Raw genomic sequence first — 17,088 nt, 5'->3', positions numbered from 1 at the left:
TACCAGTGTATGGTCATGTGTATTTTGTCAATAGCAAATCCCCGACAACCGGTCCCAAAACGTTCCAGTTAGAGAGTAAATCCTGGAAATATATTATTTTTAAATCTTTACAATCATTCCCTGAAAGAACCAAGCAGGCCTGCCGTGTTGCACGATGCAAATCTTCTTCAAAACTTGACATTTTCAGCATGTAGCTCGCTAGCTCGAAGCTTGTTGTGGTTTCCCAAAATCCCAAAAGAGTTTTGTAAGGCAATTATCCAGTAAATGATCTTGTCATGGATCCAGACATTAAGTGATATCTCAATTCTGCAATCGGACCTAAATATATAAATCAGATATTGTACAAATTATCCACCTTATTTCTACTCAAACAGAACCTTGTGTGAATTATGGGTGTGACTTCCAGTTATTCCTTTTACTGTGCTGGCGTCTCTAAGTGTTTGGAGATTTTTGGGGAAATAAATGAGGTAGGAACACAGCCTGTCACACCTTAAAGAAAAAGTTAGAGATTTTAGAGTAAAATGAGAACATCAATACCACTCTCATGTGTGAAAGTGGTGTTGGTCTTCTCAGCAAGAAAGCAAATGAGTTTGCTTCCCAAATTGTCAAAATCTTTCTTTAAATGGTATAATGTTATCATACCTCATGCCAGCCATTACTGAGTGATGAGCAGAATAAGTGTTCTCGGATAGCAGTAACAAACTAAGTTATACAAGTTGTTTGCTTTGTCACGTAGGGGTCATCTAAAGCTTTTTGCCAGGCTTGCTTGACATAGCTGAAAGAATCAGACTTGTCCAACCTTTCAACTTGTTGGTATTTTTTCTCACAATTGTGGCCAAGCTGTACAGATTGCCTTTCCACTTGACTGAGATTCAATCACACTGGAGGCCAGACCACTACCAGATGATCTCATTCCGATTGTATTGTGTTCTTGCATTAACATGAGTTTAACGTCATTCAGATAAAATCCAGATACAGATTAGGTGTGAATACAAAAAAAGGGTCTGAAGGTAAACAATTGAGTCTAATTTCCAGATCGGTGGCACTTTTCTAGATTCTCTGGGACCAGAGACACGGTCTCAGGGGCCACACGGTAAAGATGACAACAACCCCAGATGCCTTCAGCTTTTCAAGATTATTTTTTCAAGCCCCAAGGGATCAGAGAGGGACCTTCTATCTACTGCAGTTAGACTATGGCTGGATCTCACTTACCTTAAATTGCATCCCCAGTTCCTCCACTTGCTTCCCTTCCTCGCGTCTTAGTCCGTCCCACCGAGGAAGCACGGGAGAGACGGAGGAAATCATGCAAGGAGAGAGGAAACAAAGAAATGTGTTTTCAGAGGAATGAGAAATCCTTTCCTCACATGACAAGCGTCACATGACTTTGTCAGCTGTATGGGCGGAGTTAGCAAAGGCTTTCAGCTGCACGGCTTCTGGGAAGGTTGCTCTCGTGTATCTTCGCTCATAGCTCCTCAGAGATCCCTCCCCGCTCCTCGGGGCAGTAATAAGATCGTTGAGACGGTCTTTACGAAGGAGGGCCAGAACAACTTCCGGTTCAACCGAGGAGCGAGGAGCTATCAAATATGAGAAGTGAGATTCAGCCAATGAAATACAATAGCAACTTTCAGGCTTTCGGCATAGGACGTGTTTCAGTTGTCTGATGGAACAGATATTTTTCTATTGCAATCTATAAGAGATGTCTACTATCAACCGTCTTTTTAGGCTTTCAGTCTGTTTTCTTATATTTTGTACAAAACACTAACTACAGGGATTGTGTTTTGGGCTCTGCCAGCACTTCCAGCACTGCCTGCACTGCCTGCACTGCCAAAACATGTGTGACCTACACAGCAGTACTGTGGCTGAACACATTCTGTGCAGACACTAACAGAGCACAGTAGCTGGCGCACTGCTGAAATGCTGCTTTCATCCTGCAGCCTGTGTAGACACACATTGTTAGTCACAATGACCTTGGTCCTTGACTGCTTAGGGATTTCTTTGAGTGCTACTCCATGCCATGTGATGATGTCAATATCAAAGATAATCCTTTTCTCAGCCTGGGTAGTGACCTGCTCCCACTCTTGAGTCAACAGTTATCCTCATTTTTGTTTCTTCAACTATCACATCTGCAGCCTGGTGATACATCTCAGTCCCTAATGCCGAAGGCCTTCTTCAGCTAGACAGGCTCCCTTCACTATCAATGGGTTTGGTAACACCCCTACAAGCATCATCAAAGAAACACAACCCTATGTTTCGGATATATTACGACTGTCTTTGAGCCTGGACTGGCAATTCATAATTCCCTCTTATGGTGATCAGCCGACAGTGCCTAACAATTAATCTTGTAATACATTTTTTTTAAGTAAGCATAATGAAATATTGGTAAATGCTATGGGGAAAAAAACAATAAAGTAATACAGTTTTTCCATATTCACCATGCTGCACTTGTGTGTGGTGTATAAAAAGACAATTTACCAACGATGTACTATCTGTACGTGTTAAGCTTGACACTGTCAAGCCGAGATGAAATATGAGAAGTAGGTCAATATAAAGAGATAGAAAGAAAATAAATGTATATAGGTATGGAAATGTAGTGCCATATTTTTTTCTGTGAATTGCTATTCATTATATTGTTATATATTATATCCTCTTTAAAAGGTTAATGTTTTGTCATTCAACAACACAGGGTTGCACAACACAATGCAATTTGTAGTCATTTTGTGCTACACAAGAAAACAAAAACATTTTTAAATGGTGGAGTAGGGTGTATGAGTTGAAGAATTTTACAGCCTCTAGCTCTAGTCCGGTGGTTTGACAGCAGATACTTCGCTTCACTGATATCACTGATGTTCGGTAGAAGGGTAATGATGTTCTGGGCGGTTTTAATAGCCCACCTGTCCTGGGCGGTGCACAGACCATGCCAGTTTGCGATGTTTCCCATCAGGATGCTTACTATTGCTCCTCTGTAAAAGTTAACAAGGCATGGTATATTTGCTTTCTTAAGTTTCCTTAAGAAATATAATATCTGAGCTTTCTTTACCAGGGTGGAGATGTGTGACGTCAGGTTGTTTGTGATGCAGATTATCAAGTCCCTAAAAACTGTTGACTTGTTCCACATCAGCTCCATTGATCTAGACAGGGGTGTGTGTCTTTGCCTCCTTTTTTTCTAAAATCAACGATCAGTTCCTTGGTTTTGCTGACGTTGGGCAGTAGGTTTTTTTCTGTGCGCTATTCTGCAAGATCGTTTGATTTACTCCCAATATGAATTATCATCATTGTTTGTAATTTGGCCTATGATGATGGTGTCGTCCGCAAACTTCACAGTAGAGTTCTCTTCATATTGGGGATTGGGTGTACAGTGTGAACAGGAGGGGGCTGAGCACACAGCCCTGGGGAGCTCCAGTGTTTAACACTAGAGTGGAGGCGGTGGGTCTGTTGGTGAGGATTGAATGATGAACTGAAATCAACAAACAACATTCTGATGTAGGTCTTGTTATTTTCAAGATGTGTGAGGGATTTGTGGAGAGCAGTGAACATGGCATCAACTCTGGATCTGTTGGCTCTGTATGCAAACTGGTGAGGGTCTAGGCTGACTGGGACATTGTTTTTGATGTGCTGGAGAAACTGGTTCTCAAAGCACTTCATCAGAATGGGGAAGAGTGCCACAGAGCGGTAGTCGTTTAAACTAGACATTGCAGTCTTTTTAGGTACATGACGATGGTGGTTGTCTTGCATCAGGTGGGAACACTCTCCTTTGACAGTGATATGTTAAACATGTCAGATGACATCAACTAGCTGGTTTGCACATGTTCTTAGTACACAGCCAGGGATGTTATCAGGCCCAGCAGCTTTACTCATATTCACTGTCATCATGGTTTTGTTCACCCCTGCTGGGATAGTGACGGTGGTTGGTCCCATGGATTTGGGGCAGACAAGCTACAAGCTCACTTTTACATTTTCCACCCCAAATCTAATGGCTCCTACTAGGGCTGTCCCAAACGATTCTTTTTTAAACGATTAATCTAGCAATTAATTTTTCAATTAGCGATTATTTTCCCATTGCTCAATTATTAAAAATTTACAAAAAATAAATTTCAATAAGGTTCAAATCTCTATTTATTAAAATTGTTTTACACTGTACTGTTCAAGTAAAATGAATTTGTTGTGCAACCTGAAGCCAGATGTAGGCTATCAATCCAACAACAAAATAAAGTCACTTTCAGGAGGAATACAAAAATAAAAACTTAAAGTAAACAGAGCAAGTGCAAAAAGAGTAGCCTGTATTTGCTTTTTTTTTTTTTTAAAAGTAGGTAAAATAATGAATAAGCTCTTGTTTAACAGCCAAGCTCTTCTCCCTTTAATCTTACAGTAAAAAAGTGCAATTTTAGCAACATATGAAATCAGATGTAACAAATAAATCCAACAATAAAACAAATTAACATTTCAAGTCACTTTTAGGAGGAATACACAAATAAAAAAACTTAAAAATAAAAAAACAGAAAGTAAAGAAAGTGCAATTTTTCTCTTTCCTTTCTAAGGGAATTATGAGTCCGAGCCCGATTTAAACCCGACAATGTTTTAATACATTGGCCGTTATAACTGACGTTATAAAGGACTCATGAGAGATCTGAAACAATCTTGACTGGTTGCGCAATTATCGAAGACAGTGCTACAGATGGGGGAGACAGCACAGTCTACCTTACACTGAAGTCAGTGCAGGACATACTGTATACGGGTGAGCTACAGGAGAAGCTGGAGAGGCATAGGTGAGCAGAACTTACGGTGTTTTGCTGCTGTTATCCTGACTCAGGGATCATTTTACAAAGTCTACAGACTACCACGTTGTTGTTGGCATTAAGAGTAAAATACTCCCACATTTTAGAAGACCGTGTGCGAGCCTTTTTCTCAACGTGTTGTTGAACTTGCGAGGAATCCATACTTGCGCTGTTGCTGGAGGCAGCCATGTTATTTTTAGATCTCTACACGTGAGTGACGTGTCGACGCAAATTATTTGTGTCGACGCATTTATGTAATCGATGACGTTGATTATGTCGACAAATCGTCCCAGCCCTAGTTCCTACACTTTCAATACCCAAATCTGCTTTCCCTCCACCTCTTGTCTTGTTTTAACATGGCAAACAGACGTTCTTCAGCGGGAGAGAGGGATAATCTGTTAATCTCTTTGCTGAGGCAAACAGGGGAAAGAAAGGACAGACAGATTGATCTTCACAAAAGCTGATGAGATGCATTACTTCTGACCGAAGCAACGAAAGCTTCGATGTAGGAGCTGAGAATGGATCCAAATGAGGCATTTTAATACACCCAGAGACATGGAGGAGGGAGAGAGATGGATGGAAGGAAAGAAAGGAGATAAATGGTAGTAAAAGAAACAGAGAGAGATAGATTGAGACAATGCAGAATAAATGGGAAGGTAGAAGAGAGAGAGAGATGGATTGAGAGAAGGGGGGTGCAAAGGGTGGGAGAGACAGATTAATAAAGGTAAAGGGAGAGAGGAATCGATCTTGTGGCAAGAATATGCCCCCAGAGGACAAGGCTCCTAGAATACCAGGTTGGTTGTCTTTACTTACAGGAAGAGGTAATTCTGTGCTTTGTAATGGGTTAGACTCACATGGGTTTTCTGAAGGCCAATAACGTTAAAGTTATGTTCTGAATTTACTGCAGTCACTTAAGATTTACAAACACAAAACATGTAAGAATTAAAAGATGATTGCTTTGGTTGCCTTGTCTTGTCTGTTTGGCATATTTTGCCATGTTTCTACATGTTAGTCAGACAGCGACTTCTATATATCTCCTACTGCTGTGAATGTTAAGGAACATCTGTCTCTTCTGTCAAACCTTTCTCTGTCTTCAACACAGTGCTCTCTGGGGTTGGCAGGACTTAATAACTTAAATACAAAAATACTTTAAAACTAGGAATGAGGAGGCCCCGAGCACTAGTGTATTCTAACAAGTACAAAAAGTATTTCTCCTGCCACGTTCCTCTTAAAGGCCCCGCGCACCTATGGCACACACATACAAATGATTTCACTCATTGTGGCTGAATAGGCCTCTTATCAGGTCTCTGTGGGTGTGTACAGACTATTTGATTGACATCCCCCTGATTCTTCTTTCAGGTTTGTTCCACCTGCTATGGTGAGACAAATTACACCTTTATCTTTGTAATTAGCAGAGAATCTGGTGGACTCACGTACAGCCCAGCAGGGTTTTGCCCACCTTTAGGAGACAGGAACAAGGATACACGAGACCAACCTTCCACGAGACCCAGCGGGAGTCTTTTATTAGACCGACACAGCTCTTTATTGGAAATCTGTTAGTGATCACTGCAGCTGATTGGACTGATCACAACTCCGCTGCAGTTTCATATCTAAGTGGACAAACAAATAATCTGAGCACAGTATAAGAATGCAGCTTTTAAATAAATTTGCAGATATTTGTTTAAACATATCCAAGCAAACAAAGAGAGGACAGTGACAACCGTGCACCCTTGTTAGTATTTTGACAGTGCTTATACAGGCAAATGCAAACTCCAAACCATCAAAGGTTGCTACAGCTGATCCAGCTGTGCCACATCACGACTTTTCAGAGGATCTTCAGTGGGACTAAGGTGCAAAAATATGCAAGTGAGGGAAGTGAATGCTGTCAAGGGAATTGGAATGTACCCAGGGTGCGATTTGCTGGAGGTGATGTGTGGGATTTCCCCCTTTCTGGTCTACATATCCCTGCCTCTTCTGAATTTTTTTTCATCCCCCGTAGGGCCAAAATATATGCCCCCCTCCCACCCTCCCTCAAAGTGATAAATGCTACTTCACCAATAGACCATATATTATATACCTAAAATAGAAGTATTTAAAACTAAGTAAAGCACTGTAACGTTAAAACAAATAGTGCCATAGAACGATAAAATCCGAGCAGCAGTTTCTGGTTGTATTTAGCCCCTACAGAGCTCCGGGAGGCCGGCTACCAGCGGCAGTTTTTTAGCCGCCAATAGGTGATGGTGAGCCAGGTACAGGCACCGCCAGATGACGGTCCTTTCAGGGGCCATGGTAGTTGAGGTAAGCCAGAAAAAGTGAGCGTCATATGCCAAAGACAGTTACGTTTAGGAACCAAACGACTCGTGAAGTTTAGGAAAAAGATCATGGTTTGGATTTAAACACTACCAAGGAAAAACAAACGTTTCCTGGGTGAAAGTATTTTGTTTTTGCTGCAAAGTGAACTCCGCTCGATGGTGTTTTAAGCCCCCAACGTCGACTTCAAGGCAACACTGCGACTGTCGACTTCAAGGCACCTAACCCTAACCCTAACCATTGCCTAATCCTAGTGCCTTCCAGGCAGTGCTGCCTGGAAGACAACGTTGGGGGCTTAAAACACCAAACACCGTGAATTCCACTCTCTGGCTTGAAAGCGCTGTGTTTTATGTTTTCAGTTTGAGATTATTTTCCATTGAATATTGAAGTCCACAAATAAGTGTTTTGGCATGCCTGGCTGAGTGGTACTATATCCATGAAAGGGGGATTCAATTCTTGTTTTGTTTTGTTGTGCATGATCAAAAAACATCCCCCTCTCTGCTTTTTTCACAAATCGCACCCCGGATGTTCATACAGAAAGAAACACAGGGTGCTTTCCATTTGGATAATATGGCACCTCGCTTCACCTCACTTTTCCTCGCCATTGTTGGTGCTGTCAGTCCTGTTTCCACAGGTAGTTTGTCTAATCTACAGTGTTACAATTCATGCAACGTCATTAATATTAATGCTGTTTCCACAACAGCCCTGCTGCTCCTTTTACTGTCCCATTACTGTAGATCAGCTGACCAATCGATAAACAGATTCTGATCGAAGGGGTGTTACCGTCCGGTAAAAGACATAAGCATCCTCCTTGCTCTGTGGAGCTGAAGTTGCAATGCAAAGATATTTTAGGGAGTGAGAATTCTTATAATGTTGACACTGGTCATTGAGTGTAGTGTATGTTCTTGCCTGGTGATTGGTTGGACAGATATCAGTCCTTATTCACAAGAGAAGAACATGTAAGCATACGTTGTTGTTTTTTTAGTGTTGGAACAGACATCCAATGCTGCTCTTTGTCTGGTCAAGTGAGTCTTGAATAACAATAATGCACATCAGATCATAAACTTTACCTCTTTTCACATCATATACATGTCAGGATCTGTCCCATCATGTCCAGGGACAGAAAAAGCCTGGTCTATGCCAAAGCTAGATAAAAATGATGTGTGTGGACATGATGACAACTATGGAAATGGGAGCTATTCTGGTCCATGCTCACACAATTTCACAATGACTAAGAAGAATACCACAGCACACTCCTAATGCAGGAGTTTATAAATGTGTATACTTTTGCTTTTGTGCATACAGTCATTAAGCCTTGAATATTCACAGAACTTTATGACTCTGGCTCACAGATTCTAGTAGCCAGAAGAACAAAATAATTCTCTGTTGCTGAGGAAGTGACTATTTTTTGTCTCTTGTTGGTTTGGATTAACAGCGGACATAGTAACAACCACCATGGATGAACAGACAAAATAAATCTGTAATATAAAAGATATTTATACAAAAATGGCGACTGCAGAAAGCCATGCAAAACAATATTTTTGTCCACACAAAAGTAAAAAAAAAAGCATTAGTTCTTTTCAGCAGAAGAAAGTGGAAGACATTTAAAAGAGCTCTGTTTCATATCAGCATGTTCTGTAATTAGACTGAATATCCTGATTATACCAGATAGCTGGATAGGATGTCTGTATGGGTTTGTCTGTGCATGTGTGCCTGATTTGACTTAAAGTGTGTGTGTGTGTGTGTGTGTGTGTGTGTGTGTGTGTGTGTGTGTGTGTGCGTGCGTGCGTGCGTGCATGCGTGTGCGTGCGTGTGTGTGTGTGTGTGTGTGTGTGTGTGTGTACGTGTGCGTGTGTGTGTGTGTGTGTGTGTGCGCGTGTGTGCGTGTGTGTGTGTGTGTGTGTGTGTGTGTGTCAGATCACGGAGCAGAGACTTGAGGCAGAGCGTACCGTGACAAGCCTCATTAAGAGGGAATCTCTCCACTGTTCTTGCTGTCGACATCACCACCGCCAGCCTTCTCTAATTACGCTCTCTAAGCGCCGTTTCGTGCAAGTAATCAGCCCACTGCTCTTTGCATATGCAAATATGACAGACCTGATCATTAGCTTTTATATCTCACACACTCTAATTGTTATTGTAAAAACTGCCGCATGGAGCCAAGGGCGAACATACTCAGTCCTCTCGCCGTCTTCCCCTCTCTCTCTCTCTCTCTCTCCCTCAATCTATCACCTACTGTCGACTCTCATTGCGCTACGTGTTTTATGAGATTTTGTCGCTCCAAACAGAGTCATGCGGTTCAATGTCACGGTAGTATAATCAGCTAGCAAATGCCTCTGCCTGACATTGTTTCATCAGAGTGGAGGGGAGAAATGTAATAGAGGAGCACTTCCTGGCGATGGGCTAATTGGCCAAATGGAGTCACTTAGGCAGAACAACTGTCCCATCACAGCAATGATGATGATGATGACGATGGTGATGGTCCCAGAGACACAATATGGGAGATCCCTCGCCCAAATATATCTCCCCCAGAATCAACGGTAATGTGATTTTTTTATCTTCAGGGAAAATACAGTGGAAAGATAGAAATGCAAAAGTTTCAAGGACTGTGGCATGATTGTCCTTGAGAGAAGGATTTGCGTTTGTTACGCTGTGCATCCTCCTGACCTGTTTGAAAACCACTCCAGATGCCCAGATGACCCCAAAATCATGGGGAGATTTGTTTAATAAGAAGCAATGCATTAGTTGTCTGTTATGAATATATTAAGAACTTTTGGCACAAATGTTAATGTATATTAAGAACTATTGGTATTGATGTTAATGTTGGGTATGTTAAGGACTTCTGGCATTAATGTAGAAATACCCTTTTTATCTTTATATTCCAGGGCTCTAGTACTTGAATCCGGACTCGGACTCGAGTCCAGACTCAAGATGCTTTTCTATTGTCTCGGACTTGTCTTGGACTCGGTGGTATTTGGACTCGGCCATTGGACTCACCAAATATTCTACTTGGTCTCGACCGAGTCCAGCACTATATTATATACTATATTTTGTTCTAAAGTAGCTTCCTCCTTCAAAACAAAACCACTGATGACGCACGCTTGTTCAGACAACAGGTATTGTTTAATTCAAAATCCATTTAGAACAGGCATTGCGAGTGGGTCGCCTGATATACGCCTGCCTGCATTAGATACCTCAATCATCAGGTATCAATCCTTTTCATTTAGGCCACAGTCACAAGTCAGCGAGCTCTTTTACTATGGATTATTCAGGACAAGTAATAAGTTTAAAGCTACATTGTATAAAAATTTCTCCCATCTAGCGGTGAAATTGTATATGACAACCAACTGAATATTGCTTTCTAGCCCCTCCCATTCCGATCGCATTTTAACTGCTACGGTGGCCGAACCTGAAATTCATAGTATCTCCATTGTTTACACGCAACTGTTATAGCCACTCCAATATTAATTGCTTTGCCTGTCACAGCCACACCTTTTTTTAACCTACATGTTTATATGCAGCAAAATATTTGAACAAATATGCAAAATGGAAAGGCAATTTGCATCGTCTGCCCAGAGTCTTGCACATGCTGCAACTGTAAAGCTACGTTCACAGCTAACTGCTAACATCAAACTCACCTTCAGACACTCTCTTGCTTCCATTATACAAACATACATGCTGAGTTATTCATCAAAGGAGTTCACGGTTTTACCTAAAAAACAATTCTTGACACCCCTCCCTAGAGCTACATCTCCCACTTTACAGTATGCAGGGCACAACATCAGGTGAGAGATGGTGACATCCATAATATGGAATATGTTGAACATAGTCCTGTGGAAAAAAACCTAAAACAGTTAAAAGTTGTCTCTCTTTATTGCCGAATGTCCTCAGGATGGCCCGTATACTCATCCAAAAATAACAGCTCACTATGTGCATAATTTCCATCCTACAATTTGTCTGGCAATACTGCATCACATGTTCAATTTTAAAAGTATTTTTTTATTTAAATATAATGAAATTTACCAGAGCTCTATCCATAATTGGTTTGATCAGTCTTAAACAAATTATCTTTGTAGAACAAAATCATTTCAAAATTAAGTGAAGAGTTATGTAAATAACGTTATTACAAGAAATTATCTGTAACAGCAATCATATTAACATCTTAAACAAACTGATTTTGGCAGCAGCGGCATTTCATTGCATGCAAATATAACTAAATCTCAAATAATGAATGCAAGCATTTCAACATTAAAAGGCAACAACCAAATTACAGTAACAAACACATTTTTATTGTTTTAACTTTTATTCTTCTAATACCATTAGAACACATGTTGTATTGTAAAGATCACACCTTAACCACATAATGGTTATTATGTCCAAAAATGCACAAACCTAGCTTTAGCAAATAACATTTAAAAAAAGATTACACTGTCAACTAAACCCAATACCTTTGCTCTGTTGAAGACCTACTCCTGTGACGAGATTCTTCTCTTCCTGCAGGTCAGGCTGCCTTACTGCCTGCCAAGCTTGTAGTCTCGAAACTTCCAACAACATTTCATTTACATGGTGCTTTAATTCTGAGTTAGAATGTAGAACTAGAAAGAAAATACAGTAAGCACTTGATACATTAATAGTGATTCATTGCTATTACTATTAGTAATAGAAAGAGAAGCATTATATTTGCATAGCCCAAAGAGCTATAGGCCTATATAATAAAATAAAGCAGAAACATAAACAAAGGTGCACAATAAACCATAAATAATTTGTTATCATGATAAGAAAACAGTGATGTAGTGGTACAAACAACAAGTTCTATTAACCTCCAATCAGACAATAGTAAGCATAATTGGAAATGAAAATTGAAAAAGTAAATGATTTGGTCATAATTGGTAAAAACTATTTAAAATGAATAAATACAAAATCAGAACATTTAGATGATAATGTTGATGCAATGGGATACACAGTCACAGTGAGTATAGACTGTTGCACTTAGAAAGAAGCAAAGAATAAAAGTGAAACTGACCTCTCTTTTAACTTGTCTTCTGAAGTATTAAAGATGAACTGAACTGAAAGAATAAACGTTGATAACGTGTTGGTTACGACAAATAAAAATAAATTACACTAAAAATTGTAATTAAAAAAATCAATATAGCTTTTAAGCAACACAAAAATTACGTTTGTTAGTATTAGAACGCTGACAATTTCGATGACGTCACTGGCATGGTAGGACCTGCGAAGGTATATAGGCTACAGTGCAGCATATTAAATACACATGAAAATGAGTAATTTTAATGGCATGGGTTACACATTTGAGCCTGTGAGGGACAGGCCTGTAGGGTCTGACTACCACCACATGGAGGACGATCTGTTTCAGGCTCCACCTTCGGATCGTTTGGGGGGAAGTGACTGGTGTGTGTGTGTGTGGGCGCTGCCGGACACTGCAACTGAATCCATCTGTTGCAGAGCAGTCAACCTGGACCATTTACCTGTCATGCACTCTCATTTATTGTATCCAAGCAATTAAAACCAAAATAAATAAAGTTAAAAAAAAAAAAAGTTTGCTACAAGTAGGAGAGTCACCCCAGGTTGACGTATGCACGGAGGATTCACGAGTTTTGCCGTTTACTTTAGGCTAGTGCAGAGTTGGCAGATTTTTTCCTTGTGGTCGTTGATGGATATTGCACAAATGTATACTGCACAGATACCTCTTATAATGGAACTAGCAGCTTTTTCTGAGTTGAACTCCCTCTGCATCAACAATGTGCCCTGAGACATCAGCTAGCTTCAGGGTGAGTAGAAAGGGACATTGGATTCTGTTTACAGACCCGCTGTGGTTTAGTTAGCAGCTAGTAACGCGTTATTATTGATCTGTGATATCATCGGAGTCATGGTTTATTTATACAGTCTATGGTCGGAGCGCTAGCTTGTGGAGTTTGACATAAGTGCTTGGATCGTTTGGTATCTAGCTTGGTTTTGTGACTCAATTTCAATGAATGCCCAGTGTGTCAGTCTCAGTTTTGTTGAACGTTATAAAGCCTACATTTCAGGCTTTATTTGTGCGTGTAAGTGAAAATGTACGTGTTTTGTGTATGTCACAACAACGTTACATCCAGCCCTTTGCCTAGTAGACTTGCTAGCATGCTAGATAACAGCTAAACATACCTCTCTGTCCTCTGCCTGATGTGAGCATTTCAGCGCTCTGTCTCTGCGGCAGATAGCATCGGTGTTAGTGTCTTGCCGTTGGTCTATCGGTCTGCCCTGTACTGTAGCCTGAATAATCGATCATTGACGGAATGGCCTCAGGTTTCAGTCTGTTGGACTTAACCCTCACCAGTGACCCTGTTGAATCAAAATGACAGCTCTCTAAATAGTCTGTCGCTAAAAAATGCTTGTTACAGACTCGAAATCTAGGGGCTGTCGGAGGGCTAGCCAGTTTTAAGGCAGCTAGCCATGAGTTGAGGACTGGTTTCCTTGTCAAAGGTAGCCTGTGGAAATGTATCGTAACCCCAGCTGCCTTAGCCCTATACAATTCATTACTGCAGCCAGGGGCAATGCAGTATGAACCCCCCCTAGACCTGTTGGTTTCCGTTTCCTCAGCCATGTCCGTTAGCCTCAGACTGTTTACATTCCATGGCTGCTTACCATGCCAGTGACGTAGCCGATTGTGGAATTCCAACATGGCGGCGCCCGTGTAACAACAACAACACTTTCAATGTACCATTTTATCCCTTTTAACAAATTCAGCCATTTTAATCATTGTACCAATGAGAAGAAATAAAATACATCTGTTATATCACCTTTACTCAAATTCCAGTTCAGTTCATCTTTAAAGCGATCATTTTAGAGAAGAAGTGTCTAATAGAGGGGTCATTCAGTTAAATGTTATTGCCAGGGTCCCTTTTAGCTTTTTATGTTATTGTTTCTTTTTCTCTTTGCTGATCCTGCCCCGGTATCAGCCATAACCACCAAATATAACATAAAAAAAATCTCTAAAGAAAAATCTCACCATGCTTCCTTTTAACTTGCTAACGCACTATTTAATGCAATACTGCCTAGGAAAATGTAAACATTTTCTTCCGGTCTCTGTGCCGTAAATTGTTTAATCAGATTTCACGGGAAATCAGATCCGGCGACAGGCAGTAAGAATTATATATATATATATATATATATATATATATATCGGTACAGCCTGGTCTCACAGAATTCCGTGAAATCATCACAAACTGTTAACTCCGCATTACGTGGTGGTGGCACAGAATGTGTGAAAATGATGTAGCGAGTAGCGAGTACTATGTAAGGTCGAAATTCCGCGTAAGGAGGTTGGTTGGGGGGGGTGGATGGGTCACACACAGGACTTTCACCCAGGAGACCAGGGTTCGTGTCCCGCATGTCACATTTCCTAAAGTCGCTTTTTCTTTTCCGTCCCGTTCTTTCCCCGTTTCACGGAACCGTAAACCCACCCACGACCTTTTCCTGAACCCGACGGACCCGTTCTTCCCGCGTGTCACGGAACCATAAGCCCACCCATGACCTTTTCCTTATCTTAATGGGCCCATCACGGAATTTTCGGCAATCCATGTTCATTTCACGGAATTCTTCCATGGGCCCATCACGGAATGTTTTGCGATTCCATGAAACTGCCACAGATTTTGAGTTAAGGGGCCATGTTCATTTCACAGAATTCTGTGAGATAAGGTTGACCGGTAACATGTATAGAAATAGTCAATCTTCTCGCTGATGGTCTCGGCTGCTTATGTAGGTCATACAGAGGCATCAGTATTTAGTTGAGACTGTTTTGAAACCAGTTAAAAACTCCTTGTAGATGCTTTAATCTTTTCTCTGGCTCTGTGGGGAACTTTGTGAAGTCTGAGAAAATAGCCCTGATGAAGTCATCACTGTTATCTTGTCTTGGGCTTGGAGACTTCAAATGTTTAGTGGAAAGCTTGTGTTACAAACCAGTAATGAGGGGTTTGAAAGGCCTGAACATTTACACGATTGGATGAAAAGACACTACTTGAGTTGCATTGTGGGAAATGTAGGATCCAGTGTTTTGGGGGCTTACCTATAACTGACTTACAGTATCAAGTAAATGTCAAGACTTTTTCTGCTTCAATTAACTAATATTAAATCTCTAGAGTGGCCATTTAACACTCATATGGGCTGTTTTACAAAGCACTGATGAGCTAACAATTTTTTTCATGTTGTAAGTAACTAAGAAGTCCTCATACAGTACCATGTGTCTGGAACTTCCTGTAAATAATCTCACCAGCACATATAATCACCATAAACAGCCGCACACAGTGCCTATTTCTTTTTTTCCCCCACCCTAAATATTGATTAAATATGAATAGGACATCATCACCTCATCAGCTCATTCTGTATACATGTTTGCTCTCTGCCATCTGTGGTTAGGGAGGGGTGGGGGACTTGTTGTGTAGCAACAGCTATCATAATATATTACCATTAAGGAACTCAAGCGATCACAAAGCATTAACATTTCCAATTGTCCATGAAAGGGTTTTTAATGAGCACATTTTCATTTTTTATTATTCTGTTCATTAACCTGGTCTAAACCTGGATACCATGTCCAACTTCCGACCCATATCCAACTTCTCCTTCCTATCAAAAATCCTGGAATGTGTTTTCGCTGCTCAAATTAAAACCCACCTCTCCTCCAATAACCTGTTGAACCATTTCAATCTGGATTCCGCTCACAACCCAGCACTGAAACAGCCCTCCTTAGAAAAAACTAATCCTGATGAGCTGACGTGCTGACGTTTACAGTTAGCGTATCGTTTCACATCCGGTGCTTCCGTGTCACTGATGCTAGTTTGCTGCTCCAGCAAAAACTTACTCAACTCTGCTTTATTGTTTAATTTAGCGGCTAATTGCCTGGGTTGCATTTAAACTACGCTAGTTATACTCAAGCACTTATAGTTCTCTTCTCTTATAGCGACTGCCTCGCTGATCTCACAATTGTTAAAACGCTGTTAGCTACTTTTGCTTAGCCATTAGCAATGGCTAATTCCTCTCCCTCTCCTGCTCTACCTTGCTCGGTGTGTCAAATGTTTAGCTATTCCTCTGCCTCCTTTAGTGATAAAGTAATACATGTAGTTTATTCGCTGTTCTGGAGGCGAGGCTTAGTGAGTTTGAGGCACAGCTCCGCACCATGGAATCAAAATCATATGCTTCCGTAGCTAGCCAGCGCTCCGTAGCCGGTGCGGGCCAACATACTGTAGCTTCTGTTAGCAGTCCCCCGGCAGGCCCCGAGCAGCCGGGCGAGTGGGTGACTATCCGAAGGAAGCGTAGCGCTAGCTCTAAACCGGGGAGCACACATGGCGCCGGTCGCTCTAAACAGGAGCCTATGGCTAACCACCAACATCTTCGCCTTTCTAACAGTTTCTCCCCACTCAGTAACACTCCCGCTGAGAAGCCAACTCTGCCATTGGGAGCTCTTTACTGCGGAACGTGAAGTTGGCGGCTCCAGCAGCCGCGGTCATAGGTGTCCCTGGGGCCAGAGCGGGCAATGTGGAATCCTATTTAAAGCTGATGGCTAAAGATAACCATACATACAGTAAGATCATACTTCACGTAGGTGGTAATGATATCCGATTACGCAAATCGGAGATCACTAAAATTAATGTTAAGTCACTTTGTGCATATGCAAAGACAATGTCGGACTCAGTAGTTTTCTCTGGACCCCTGCCAAACCTGATCAGCGATAACATGTAAAGCCGCATGTCATCCTTCCGCCGCTAGCTGTCAGGGTGGTGCCCAGCTAATGAAGTGTGCTACGTAGGTAACTGGAGGGCATTCTGGGGAAAGCCTGGTCTGATTAGGAGAGACCCAATGCATTCATCCCACTTTGGACGTAGCCGCTTTCATATCGACCGGGTCTATTATCGGTCATAAACCATGACAACCCAAGGTTAAAATCAGTAATCAGAGGTGCAGTGCTACGCGCTTCTCTGTGCTTCCGTTGGAGCAGTTGCCAACTCATAGTCCCATA

General features: G+C 41.3%; 1 protein-coding gene and 1 long non-coding RNA gene across 3 annotated transcripts in view; one reads left to right on the top strand and one right to left on the bottom strand.

The window, feature by feature from the left end:
• The window catches only part of dpy19l3 (dpy-19 like C-mannosyltransferase 3), a 616,246-nt gene that overhangs the window by 135,997 nt on the left and 463,161 nt on the right, over positions 1-17,088 (bottom strand). The gene's annotated exons all lie outside the window — the stretch shown is intronic.
• Positions 453-13,105, top strand: LOC118494755. The gene is made up of 4 exons (XR_004896938.1): positions 453-501; positions 2,761-2,763; positions 4,272-4,277; positions 13,095-13,105. It is a non-coding gene; the product is annotated as an uncharacterized LOC118494755 (long non-coding RNA).

Source organism: Sander lucioperca, chromosome 3 (genome assembly GCF_008315115.2).
Source record: "Sander lucioperca isolate FBNREF2018 chromosome 3, SLUC_FBN_1.2, whole genome shotgun sequence".
Lineage (NCBI taxonomy): Eukaryota > Metazoa > Chordata > Actinopteri > Perciformes > Percidae > Sander > Sander lucioperca.
The sequence above is the reverse complement of the archived record's forward strand: the minus strand, read 5'-3'. Positions and strand labels throughout refer to the sequence as shown.